We start from the raw sequence: 14,237 nt of genomic DNA, 5'->3' as shown, positions 1-14,237 counted from the left end.
CAAATTACATGATTCATTCAATCAAGAATATTTATGGAGGCATTTCTAATCCTACAAAGATGGAATAACTGTTAGCAGACTTGTCCTTTCACTGTAAACAACTGGAAAAGTAAACGAAAATATGTGAAACACCTGGTTTTAGACCTGAGACAATAGACATTCAGAACTTTGATCACTGAGGGAAAGAATAAAATGAGTGATCGCTATGATCACCTCAACTTTCTGCCTGGAGGCATTTTCCAATCCATAGCATAGGGAGGAAGGATCCAACCAGAGAAGAGCAGTTGCCAACAAGTAAAGGGAGAAAATTATTCAGAAAGTTTGAAAATGTCATCATCAGTCAAGCAGTGAGAAAATAGAAATGTATAAAATTTTGTGAATCATTTTGCTGTTATTTAACAAGTTATAGCATAAACAAATACATATATACATAGATGTATTGCAATAACAATATCATTTTTACTCATGTGAATTCTAATATGCTTTCTGGAATGCAAGGTAAAAGCATAGATTATACCCTCAGGTCATGTGGTTTTCATGCATGCAAATGTCAATCATTATGCATGTTGTGAAAAGTTGTTCTAAAAGATTATTTTAATGAATACAGAATATATCATCTTATCATATATAGTAACAGTGATGTCTAAGAACAGGGCTTTGATTAGGTAGGTCATGAGGACCTGCTTTGAGAATCCAAAGAAAGAGTGTGAAAGTCAGACACACAGTAGTAATAGCAACAATGATAACAATAGGAATAACATAACTGTCATTTATCAACTTTCATTATGTATACAGCACTTACACAAGGTGGCATTTAATCTCCATGACAATCCTGTGAGGTGTATTATCATCACTATTAATATTTTACAGTAAGGAAACTGAGACTCCTAAAGGTTAAATGGCTTTCCTATGGTAATTGAAGAAAATTTGATACCAAACCTGATTCCAGAGATTATACTCTTATCCATTACACAGACTGTCTATCAAGTCATGATAGGATGGCTGCCTAGGGAGTGTGAAACTAGAACCATGAGAGTGAAATAAATCAAATGAGAATTGAGCTGTCAGTCAAGACTCAGTGCAGGAAACAAATAACTCCAGAAAATTTATGGGCAAGGGATTCAATAAGGAATCATTACTGTTGGAAGGAACAAAGGAGTAGGAGTGTAGGGGCTGCCACTGGAATTTCTGTGGTCTAGTAATAAGGAAGATCAGAAAGCTAGAGCCAGAAAACCATAGCTGCTTCTACTATTTCTATAATTCCTTCACAACACCCATGAAGCTGGACACTAGATGCCAGAACACAGTCTGGCTCCTTATAGTCACCCTTTCAAACTCTTGACACATTTCCATGACTTGCTTGCCAGGAGAAATAGCATCAGAAAGACATGTTCAAAGACTATGCAATAGGGAAAGGATACTCTCTTTAAAAAATGGTATTGGGAAAACCAGACAGCCACATGCAAGAGCTAAAATGGAGGGGGTGAAGTCAAAATGGTGGAGTGTTACGGTGTGAAGTTCATGTCTCCTCACAACTAGGGCACCTACTTGACGTTGGTGGGGGATAGATATGGACACCTAAGAGAATGAGAGGAATGCCCAAGCTACTACATAGAATGTAGGGGTGGGGGCGAGCAGGGAGTGGGGAGAGATGGAGGCAGGAAGGGACAGGTACCCTTGAGAGGGAACTAGGAGAGAGAAGGGGGGTCCCACTACTGGAGGAGTCCACTCACCATGAGGAGAGCAACAGAGACAGGAAGGGACCCTCAGGGCATTGGGGGATGGGAGGGGAATGTGGCCAACATTTCTCCTGTCCACTTGAGCCCCAGAGAGCCTACTGGGTTCCAAGCCTGGTCCTCCACCCTCTGATGCTCCCTCCAATGCCCCCTTCAGGTCCTGGGAGCATGGGAGGGAGGAGGAGGAGAGGAAGAGTAGAGGTAAATGGGGTGACAGGGAGGGACCCTTAGGGATAGGAGGATCAAAGGGGAACACAGCCAGTGTTTCCCCAATCCACTTGGGCCCCAGCAAGCCTGCAGTGGTCCTGGTCCTCATCCTCCACACTTGGAAATGCGAGGCTGCACCCTGCCCCCACCCCTAGGGCCTTTTCCAGACCCCTGGGTCCAGAACCTAGGCCCCGCCCCCACCAAACATGAGCCCCACCTAATCCATACACACACCTAAGCTCCAGCCCCACCACCACCAAGGCCTTTTCCAGAGTTTTGGGGGGTTTTATTTTTTGCCATTGTGGTTCTGTTTTATCTTGATGTTATTTTGTTTCATTTCTATTTTTATTTTTTCTAATATATCTGTTATTTTTCTAATTTTATTTTTTATTCTTTGTTATTATTCTCCATTTTTTTTTCCTTTGTGGTGTCATACAGTTTGCAGGATCTTGGTTCAAAGGCCAAGGGTCAGGCCTGAGCTCCTGTGGTGGGAGCATCAACCTGAAACCACTAGACTAACAGAGAACCTCAGACCTCCAAAAATGTTTATCAGAGTGAGGTCTCCCAGAGATCCTCATCTCCGCACCAAGACCTGGCTCTACCCAATTGTCTGCAAAGTCCAGTGCTGAAAGCCTCAGGCCATATAACCAGTAAGACAGGAACATGTTCCCACCCATCAAAAGAATGAAACAACAACAACAATAATATGTTACAGATGAAGAAGGAAGGTAAAAATGTACAAGACTAAATAAATGGAAATACACAATCTACCTGAAAGTGAATTCAGGATAATTATAATAAAGATGATCCAAAATCTCAGAAATAGAATGGAGGAACAGATTAAAAATATATATGAAATATTTAACAAAGACCTAGAAGAACTAAAGAACAAACAGATGAACAACACAAAAATTGAAATAAAAAAGAAAAATACACTAGAAGGAATCAATAACAGAATAGCTGAGGCAAAAGAATGAATAAGTGAGCTGGAAGATAGAATGATGGAAATAACTGCCAAGGAGCAGAATAAGGGGGGAAAATTTGAAAAGAATTGAGGACAGTCTCAGATACCCTGGGACAACATTATATGCACCAATATTTGAATTATAGGGGTCCCAGAAGAAGAAGAGAAAGAAAAAGGGTGTAATAAAATATTTAAGAGATTATAGTTGAAAACTTCCCTAACATGGGAAAGGAACATTCACACAAGTTCAGGAAGGACAGAGAGTTCCATACAAGATAAACCCTAGGAGAAAAACACAGATATTAATCAAACAAGCAAAACTTAAATTCAAAGAAAAAATATTAAGAGCAGCAAGGGAAAGCAATAAATAGCATACAAGGGAATCCCCATCAAGTTATCAATTGATTTTTCAGCAGAAACTCTGCAGGCCAGAAGGCAGTGGCATGATGTATTTAAAGTGATGAAAGGGGAAAAAAAAACTACAATCAAGATTATTCTATAAAGCAAGGATCTCTTCCAGATTTGACAGAGAAACCAAAAGTTTTACAGAATAAGTGAGCTGGAAACTAAGAGAATTCAGCACCACCAAAACAGCTTAACAACAATACTAGGGACACTTACAGACTGAACGTGAGGATAGGGAAAAAGAAACTACAACAGTCTTCTGAAATCTCACCTCAGGAAATAATAAAAATCTCAAATAAACTGTCTAGCCTTACACCTAAAGCAACTAGAGAAACAAGACTAAAGACAACTGAAAATCAGTAGAAGGAAAGAAATCATAAAGATCTGAAGAGAAAGAAATGAAGAAAACAATAGCAAAGATCAATAAAATTAAAAGTTGGTTGTTTGAGAAGATAAAATTGATAAGTCTCATCAATTTTGATGAGCCAGACTCATCAAGAAAAAAAAAAGGAGAACTCATATCAATAAAATTGATTTGGAGAAATTACAACTGATGCTGCAGAAATACAAAGGATCATAAAAGACTACTACAGACAACTATGAGTATTACGCTGGTGGCTCAGATGGTAAAGAAGCTGCCTGCAATGCAGGAGACCTAGGTTCAATCCCTGGGTCAGGAAGATCTCCTGGAGAAGGAAATGGCAAGCCACTCCAGTATTCTTGCCTGGAAAATTCCACAGACAGAGGAGCCTGGTGGGGTACAGTCTACGGGGTTGCAAAGAGTAGGACACGACTAAACAACTGTCACTTTCATTTTCACAAGCAACTACGTGCTAACAAAATGGACAACTTGGAGGGAATGGAAAAATTCTTGGAAATGTACAACTTTCCAAGACTGAATCAGGAAGAGTTAGAAAATATAAACAGGCCAATCACAAGTAATGAAGTTGAAACTGTAATTAAAAATCTTTCAACAAGCAAAAGTCCAGGACTACACAGATTCACAGGCAAATTCTATCAAGTATTTAGAAAAGAGCTAACATCCATCCTTCTTAAACTCTTATAAAAAATTGCAGAGGGAAAAACACTCCCAAATTCATTCTACAAGGCTACCTGATATGAAAACCAGACAAACATCACACATACACACTAAAGACAACTACAGGCCAATATCACTCAAACACAGATGCAACAATTCTCAACAAAGTACAAACAAACAGAATCCAACAACACATTAAAAGGATCATATATGATGATTAAGTGGGATTTATCTCAGGGATGCAAGGATTCTTCAATACGTGAAAATCAACCAATATTAACAAACTGAAGAATAAAAACCATGTGATCATCTCAATAGATGCTGAAAAAACTTTTGATAAAATTCAACACCTATTTATGATTAAAAGCTCACCAGAAATTGGGCATAGAGGGAACCTATCTCAACATAATAAAGGACAAATATGACAAACCCACAACATCATTATCAATAGTGAAAAACTATAAGCATATCCTCTAAGATCGGGAATAAGACAAGGGTGTCCACTCTTGCCACTATTATTCAACATAGTTTTGGAAGTCCTAGCATGGCAATCAGGGAAGAAAAAGAAGTAAAAAGAATGCAAATTGGAAAAGAAGTAAAACTGTCTGTGTGCATTTATGATACTATACATAGAAAATCCTAAAGATGACATGAGAAAACTGCTAGAGTTAATCAATGAATTTGGTAAAGTTGCAGGATACAAAATTAATGCACAGAAGGCTCTTGCATTCCTATACACTAACAATGAAAAATTAGAAAGAGAAATTAAGAAAGCAACCCCATATACCATCACAACTAAAAGAATGAAATATCTAGGAATAAACCTACCTAAGAAGGCAAAAGACCTGTACTCAGAAAATTACAAAATATTGATGAAAGAAATCAATGATGACACAAATAGATGGAGAAATATACCATATTCTTGGATTGGAAGAACCAATACTGTGAAAATGACTATGCCACCCAAAACAATCTACAAATTCAGTGCAATCTTTATCAAATTACCAATGGCATGCTTCACAGAATTAAAACAAAAAATTTTACAATTGGTATGGAAACAAAAGACCCCAAATAGGCAAAGCAATCTCAAGAAAGAAAAATTGAGCTAGAGGAATCAGGCTCCCCAGTTTCAGCCTATACTACAATGCTACAGTAATCATGACAGAATGGCACTGTCACAAAAAAACAGAAATATCGATCAATGGTACAGGATAGAAAGCCCAAAGATAAACCCACACACACTGATGGTCACCTAATCTATGACAAAGGAGGCAAGAATATTCCATGGAGAAAAGACAGTTTCTTCAGTAAGAGGTACTGGGAAAACTGCACAGCTATATGTAAAAGAATGAAATTAGAACACACCCTAACACCATACAGAAAAATAAATTCAAAATGGATTACAGACCTAAATGGAAGACTGAACACTACAGTACTCTTAGAGAAAACACACAGAATACTCTTTGACATAAATCATAGCAAGATCTTTTTAGATCCAACTCCTAAACAAAATAAAAATAAACAAGTGGGGCCTAATTAAACTTAAAAGAATTTGCACAGCAAAGGAAATCATAAAGAAGATGAAAAAACAATCCTCAGAATAGAAGAAAATATTTGCAAACAAAACAACTGACAAAAGATTAATCTCCAAAATATACAAACAGCACATGAGGCTCAATATCAAAAAAACAAAAAACCCAATCAAAAAATGGGACTCAGACATGGAGACAAGTAGCAGTGAGACATCTGATGACGATGCCTGGAAGTAGGCGTATAAATGCTCACAGTTAAATCTGACCCAGTAAACTCAGCTTGTGTGTTTAGGGGTTATACAGAAGAAATCGTTCTTCACCTTTTCCTTTTCTTATTTTATTGTTGAATACTTCATGCACAAGGGAAATAATCATATCCCAAAGAGAGAGCGAGCGATTGGCTTGTTTAGCTTTTGTTGTTGTTCTTCCCTGTTATCTGCTTAATAGAAAGAATTTTGTGTGGTGGGAAAGATTTTTAAAACACACATACACACAGTATATATGGGGCAATGCACAGGTGGGAGCTGGCAGTGCAGAGAGGAGGAGACACTGGTCTGCAGCAGCAGCTTCTACTACCAGCCCTTGGGGCACTCACCCCTGTGCTCAAGCAATCATCGTCAATGACAAAGTGACTGTTGAAGTTATAATTGTATTAAATTAATGCTAATAATTTGGATATTTTATTTTATTTCTGGCTGCTCGGGTAATGTTAGCCCTTAACCAAGCACATGTGGTTTTTTTCCATTTTTTTTTTCTTTCTGGGTACAGCTGTAAAATATTTGGATATAGGAAATGTTGTGTTATTCTTGCAGCCTTGATATTCAGGGTGGATTGTAAAATATAAATTTTTGTGAGATTTCAAAGATTAAGATTATTTTGATAACATTATTTACAGATTTAAAAGATGTGGTTATCACAAGTCTGTTGAGGGGGAAAACTATTGCATAAAATAACTAACTTGGAATAAATATTTTGCATCAGTAAAAAAAAAAAAAAATGGGTGAAAGATCTAAATAGACATCTCTCCAAAGAAGATATAAAGATGGCCAAAAGACACAGGAAGAGATATTGATCATTAATTATTAGAGAAATGCCAATCTAAACTACAATGAGTTATCACCGCACATCAATTAGAATGGCCATAACTGAAAAATCTACGAACAATGAATGCTGGAGAGGATGTGGAGAAAAAGGTACATTCTTGCACTGTTGCTGGGAATGTAAATTGATACAGCCACTGGACAGAACAGTATGGAAGTTCCTTAAAAAACTAAAAATTATCATATAACCCACCAATCCCATTTCTGGCCAAATCCCCTGAGAAAACCATAATTCAAAATGACACATGTACCCCAATGTTCACTGCAGTACTCTTTACAGTAGCCAGGACATGGAAACAATCTAAACATCCAATGATAGATGCATGGATAAAGAAAATGTGGTACGTATATACAATGGAGTATTACTCAGCCATATAAAGGAATGAATTTGAGTCACTTGTAGAGATGTGGTGGGACCTAGAGCCTGTCATACAAAGTGAAGTAAGTCAGAAAGAGAAAAACAAATGTTAACGCATATGAGGAATTTAGAAATACGGTACAGATGAACCTATTTCCAGGACACAAATAAAGACTCAGATGTCAAAAATGGACATGTGGACACAGGGCAGAAGAGGAGCGTGGGACAAACTAGGAGATTAGGATTGATATATATACACTACCATGTGTAAAATAGATGGCTAATGAGAACCTGCTCTAAAGCACAGGGAGCTCAGCTTGGTGCTGTGATGACCTAGAGGAGTCTGATGAGGGGGTAGGGTGAGAGGGAGGTCCAAGAGGAAGATATATACATACAGCTGATTCACTTCGTTGTACAACAGAAACTAACACAACATTATAAAGCAATTATGTCCCAATTTTAAAAAAAAAAGAACTAAAGTGGACATTCTCTTATACCATACAGAAAATCAACTTTAAATGGATTAAAACTCTATAAGAATAAGAGTCACATGTCCTCCTATCTGTTAAATTCTCATAACCTATTACAGGGTTTAATACATATTTCTTGAAGGAAAAACTACTTTAAAATGTTTTTTGTTGTCAGAAAAATCTGCATTCAAGTACTGGTGTCTCATCGTCTCTCAACTAAAAACAAAAATGAAATTTCTCTCAAAAATGTTGGTGAGAATTAAATAATATATGTAAAGCACTTACCACAAGACCTAACACACAACATTCAATGTTTGAATAGAATTCTCCAGGCTGGAATACTGGAGTGGAGTGGGTAACCACTCCCTTTTCCAGAGGATCTTCCTGACCCTGTGGCTAAGTGAGAATTACTAAAGTTCTCTGCTTTTTTTGTTTTTGTTTTTAGATGCTAAGTCATGTCTGACTCATTGCAACCCCATGGATGTAGCCCACCAGTCTCCTCTGTCCATGGGATTTTCCAGGCAAGAATACTGGAGTGGGTTGCCATTTCCTCCTCCAGGGAAGGAGCTATCTCTTGTTTTGTTGGAAAGGGGTGTTTTCTATGACCAGAGTATTCTCTTGACAAAACTCTGTTAGCTTCATTTTGTATTCCAAGGCCAAACTAGGCTATTATCCTGGGTATCTTTTGACTTCCTACTTTTGCATTCCAATCCCCTACAATGAAAGGGACATCTCTTTTTTTTCTTTTCTTTTCTTTCTTTTTTTTTTTTTTTTGGTGTTCATTCTAGAACTTGCTGTAGGTCTTCATAGAACTGGTCAACTTCAGCTTCTTCAACATCAGTAGTTGGACAACAGACTTGAACTACTGTGATGTTGAATTGTTTGCTTGGAAATGAACTAAGACCACTCTGTCATTTTTGAGATTGCACCCAAGCACTGCATTGTGGACTCTTTTGTTGACTATGAGGGATTCTTGCCCACAGTAGTAGATATAACAGATTCCATAAATATACACACATTTATACACTTGCACACAGACACACTCTTAGAAGAATGATTTTTATCCACACAATACTAATTCATTTTTAGAAGAGTAGCTTCTGATTCCTCTATTTTGTTTTTAGTTGCAGTTAAACACATTATATAAAGAGCAATCTAGCACCAATGATTGGAAAGCTGTCTGATTTTCATTTTTGAATGATTTAACTGAGCCATGAAGGAAGCCCTTAACATTTAGTTAGAATTTCTTAATATATATTGTGGAGGATTTTTAGATATTAATTTTTTCTCTTTATCCTTTTCATAGATCACAGCCTTGTTGTAGTGAAATGGCTTCCATAATTCAATGAAGCTATGAGCCATGTTCTGCAGAGTCACTCAAGACAAATGGGTCATAGTGAAGAGTTCTGACAAAACATGGTACACTGCAGGGGGAAATTGCAACCCAATCCAGTATTCTTGCCTGGAGAACCTCATGAATAGCAGGAAAAAATAAAAAGATATGACATTGGAAGATGGGCTCCCTGGGTCAGAAGGAATCCAATATGCTAAGGGAAAGAGCAGAAGGCAATTACTAAAAGCTCCATAAGAATGAAGCGCTAGGCCAAAGTGGGAACAAACGCTCAGCTGTGGGTGTACCTGGGGATGAAAGTAAAGTCCAACACTGTAAAGAAAACTATTGTATAGGAACCTAGAATATTAGGTCCATGAATCAAGGTAAATTGAACATGGTCAAGCAGAAGATAGCAAAAGTGAACATCGACATCTTATGAATCAGTGAACTCAAATGGACGGGAATTGGGGATTTTAAAAAGCACAGACGTTACTTTGCCAACAAAGGTCCATCTAGTCAAAGCTATGGTTTTTCCAGTAGTCATGTATGGATATGAAAGTTGGACTATAAAGAAAGCTGAGAGCCAAAGAATTGATGCTTTTGAACTGTGGTGTTGGAGAAGACTCTTGAGAGTCCCTTGGACTGCCAGAAGATCCAACCAGTCCATCCTAAAGGAAATCATTGGAAGGACTGATGCTGAAGCTCAAACTCCAATCCTTTGGCCACCTGATGTGAAGAACTGACTCATTGGAAAAGACCCTGATGCTGGGAAAGATTGAAGGCAGGAGGAGAAGGGGACAACAGAGGATGAGATGGTTGGATAGTATCACCGACTCAAGGGACATGAGTCTGAGTAAGCTCTGGGAGTTGATGATAGAAGGAAAGCCTGGCGTGCTGCAGTCTATGGGACCACAAAGAGTCAGATATGACTGAGAGAACTTAACTGTACTGAAACGACCAAAAGACTAGCAGGAAAAAAATTTTCCACAACTAAAGACAGAAAGAAGGAATCACAAGACAGTTAGGAAAGGCAGAGACATGGTATGGTTCAGACCCACACCCCCAGGGTAGCTGACCTACAAATGAGAGGATAATCACAATTTCACAGGTTATCCCTAAGGAGTGAGGGGTCCAAGCTTCATATCAGGCTCCCTATCCTTGGGGATTTGCATTAGGAAGATGAGCCCCTGTTCCCTTGAAAGCTGGCTTTGAAGCCAGGGTTTGGAGCTTACAGCTCTATAAAACAGAAGTGAAGTGAAGTGAAAGTGAAAGTTGCTCAGTCGTGTCTGACTCTTTTCAACCCCATGGACTGTCCATGGAATTCTCCAGGCTAAAATACTGGAGTGGGTAGCCTTTCCCTTCTGCAGTGGATCTTCTTGACCCTGAATCAAAACAGGGGTCTCCTGCATTGCAGGCGGATTCTTTACTAGTTGAGCCACAAGGGAAGCCCAAGAATACTGGAGTGGGTAGCCTATCCCTTCTCCAGTGGATCTTCTTGACCCTGAATCGAAACAGGGGTCTCCTGCATTGCAGGCGGATTCTTTACCAACTGAGCTATGAGGGAAGCCCCCTAGAAACAGAGACTCCACTCTTACTGGGCAGGTGCAAAAACTTGCTTGAAATTCCCACATACTCAAGACCCAGCACAAAGGTAATAATTTGAAAAAAGATTAGATGATAGTTGACTAGATGATGCACAGGAACATCTCAGCAAACTGGAAGACAGATTTAGACCTCATCCAAGTTGATGAGAAAAAAATAAAGTTTTTTTTTTTTTTTTTTTTTTTTAATGAGGGCAGTTTAAGAGACCTCTGAGACAAGACCAAACATACTAACATTTACATCATAGGGGTCCCAGAAGGAGAAGAGAAAAAAGGGCAGAGAACTTACTTGAAGAAATATTAACTGAAAATTTTCCTAACCAGGGAAAAGAAACAGACATCCAGATCCAAGAAGCACAGAAAGTCTCATTTACAAGACAATCCCATTTATAATTGTATCAAAAGAATAAAATACTTAGGAATAAATCACATATGACATTAAGAAAAGAAATTGAAGATGACTCAAACAAATGGAAAGATATACCATACTCGTGGATTGGAATAATTATTATTGTTAAAATGATCACACTATTTAAAGCAATCTACAAATTCAATGCTATTCCTATCAAAGTACCAATGGCATTTTTCATAAAACTAGAAAAAATAATCCTAAAATGTGTATGGAAACACAAAAGACCCCCAGTAATCAAAACAATCTTGAGATAGAACAATAAAGCCAGAGGTATCATGCTCAATGACTTAAAACTACTCTACAATGCTACAGTAATCAAAATAGTATGGTACTGTCACTAGTGTTTTTACAGACACATAGATCAATGGAACAGAAAAGACAGCCCAAAAATGAACCCACATTTAGACGGGCAATTAACCTACATTAAAGGAGGTAAGACTATACAACAAGAAACAGTTTCTACAATAAATGGGATTGGGAAAACTGAACAGCTATGTGCAAAAGAATCAAATTGACTACTCTCTCCCACCATGCAGAAAAACAAACTTTAAATGGATTAAAGATTTAATGAAAGACCTAGAAGAAAACATAGGCTGTACGCTCCTTGACACTGGTCTGTGATGATTTTTTGGAAATGTCTCTTCATTTTGTTTCAAGGGAAACAAAAGTAAAAATAAACAAATAGGATTATATCAAACTTAAAAGCTCTTGTACAGTGGAGGAAACTACCAACAAAACAAAAAGACTGCCTACTGAATGGGAGAAGATATTTGCAAATTGATAAGGGATTAATCTGATCTGATAAGGGATTAACATCCAAAATATACAAAGGACTCATACAACTCAACATCAAAAAAAAAAAAACCTTGATGAAAATTGGGAAAAGGACATGAATAGACATTTTTCCAAAAAAAAAAAAAAAAAAATACAGATGGCCAATAAACACATAGAAAGATGCTCAACATCACTAATCACTAAGGAAATGCAAAACATGAGATATCACCTCACACTAGTCGAAATGGTTATTATCCAAATGACAAGAAATAACAAGTGCTGGTGAGCCTGTGAAGAAAAGTGAATCCTTGTACACTGTTGGTGGGAATATAAATTGGTGCAATCACTATGGAAAATAATATGGAAGTTCAAGCTGGTTTTAGAAAAGGCAGAGGAACCAGAGATCAAATTGCCAACATCTGCTGGATCATGGAAAAAGCAAGAGAGTTCCAGAAAAACATCTATTTCTGCTTTATTGACTATGCCAAAGCCTTTAACTGTGTGGATCACAATAAACTGTGAAAAATTCTGAAAGAGATGGGAATACCAGACCACCTGACCTGCCTCTTGAGAAATTTGTATGCAGGTCAGGAAGCAACCGTTAGAACTGGACATGGAACAACAGACTGGTTCCAAATAGGAAAAGGAGTATGTCAAGGCTGTATATTGGCACCCTGTTTATTTAACTTATATGCAGAGTACATCATGAGAAACGCTGGACTGGAAGAAACACAAGCTGGGCCGGGGGAGAAGCTAAGATGGTGGAGGAGTAGGACGGGGAGAACACTTTCTCCCCCACAAATTCATCAAAAGAACATTTAAACGCCAAGTAAATTCCACAAAACAACTTCTGAATACCGGCAGAGGACATCAGGCACCCAGAAAAGCAACCCAAGTCTTTGAAAGGAGATGTTTTATCAATGGTGCTGTATAGAAGGAGAAGTTTTGAAACTACTGTAAAAATAAGACCGATAACTGGAAGCAGGAGGCTTAAGTACAAACCCTGACTCCAGGGAACTCCTGACTCCAGGGATCATTAATTGACAGGAGCTCATCAAATGCCTCCATACATACACTGAAACCAAGCACCACAAAAGAGCCAACAAGTTCCAGGGAAAGACATACCAAGCAAATTCTCCAGCAACGCGGGAACACAGCCCTGAGCTCCAAGACACAGGCTGCCCAAAGTCACCCCAAAACCATAGACATCTCATAATTCACTACTGGACACTCCATTGCACTCCAGAGAGAAGAAATCCAAATCCACCCACCAGAACTCCGACACAAGCTTCCCTAACCAGGAAACCTTGACAAGCCACCTGTACAAACCCACACACAGTGAGGAAACGCCACAATAAAGAGAACTCCACAAACTGCCAGAATACAGAAAGGACACCCCAAACTCAGCAATTTAAATAAGATGAAGAGACAGAGGAATACCCAGCAGATAAAGGAACAGGATAAATGCCCACCAAACCAAACAAAAGAGGAAGAGATAGGGAATCTACCTGATAAAGAATTCCGAATAATGATAGTGAAATTGATCCAAAATCTTGAAATCAAAATGGAATCACAGATAAATAGCCTGGAGACAAGGATTGAGAAAATGCAAGAAAGGTTTAACAAGGACTAGAAGAAATAAAAAAGAGTCAATATATAATGAATAATGCAATAAATGAAATCAAAAACACTTTGGAAGCAACAAATAGTAGAATAACAGAGGCAGAAGACAGGATTAGTGAATTAGAAGATAGAATGGTAGAAATAAATGAATCAGAGAGGAAAAAAGAAAAACGAATTAAAATAAATGAGGACAATCTCAGAGACCTCCGGGACAATATTAAACGCTACAACATTCGAATCATAGGGGTCCCAGAAGAAGAAGACAAAAAGAAAGACCATGAGAAAATACTTGAGGAGATAATAGTTGAAAACTTCCCTAAAATGGGGAAGGAAATAATCACCCAAGTCCAAGAAAACCAGAGACCCCAAACAGGATAAACCCAAGGCGAAACACCCCAAGACACATATTAATCAAATTAACAAAGATCAAACACAAAGAACAAATATTAAAAGCAGCAAGGGAAAAACAACAAATAACACACAAGGGAATTCCCATAAGGATAACAGCTAATCTTTCAATAGAAACTCTTCAAGCCAGGAGGGAATGGCAAGACATACTTAAAGTGATGAAAGAAAATAACCTACAGCCCAGATTATTGTACCCAGCAAGGATCTCATTCAAATATGAAGGAGAAATCAAAAGCTTTACAGACAAGCAAAAGCTGAGAGAATTCAGCACCACC

This window comes from Bos indicus x Bos taurus, chromosome 5 (genome assembly GCF_003369695.1).
Source record: "Bos indicus x Bos taurus breed Angus x Brahman F1 hybrid chromosome 5, Bos_hybrid_MaternalHap_v2.0, whole genome shotgun sequence".
NCBI lineage: Eukaryota > Metazoa > Chordata > Mammalia > Artiodactyla > Bovidae > Bos > Bos indicus x Bos taurus.
The sequence above is the reverse complement of the archived record's forward strand: the minus strand, read 5'-3'. Positions refer to the sequence as shown.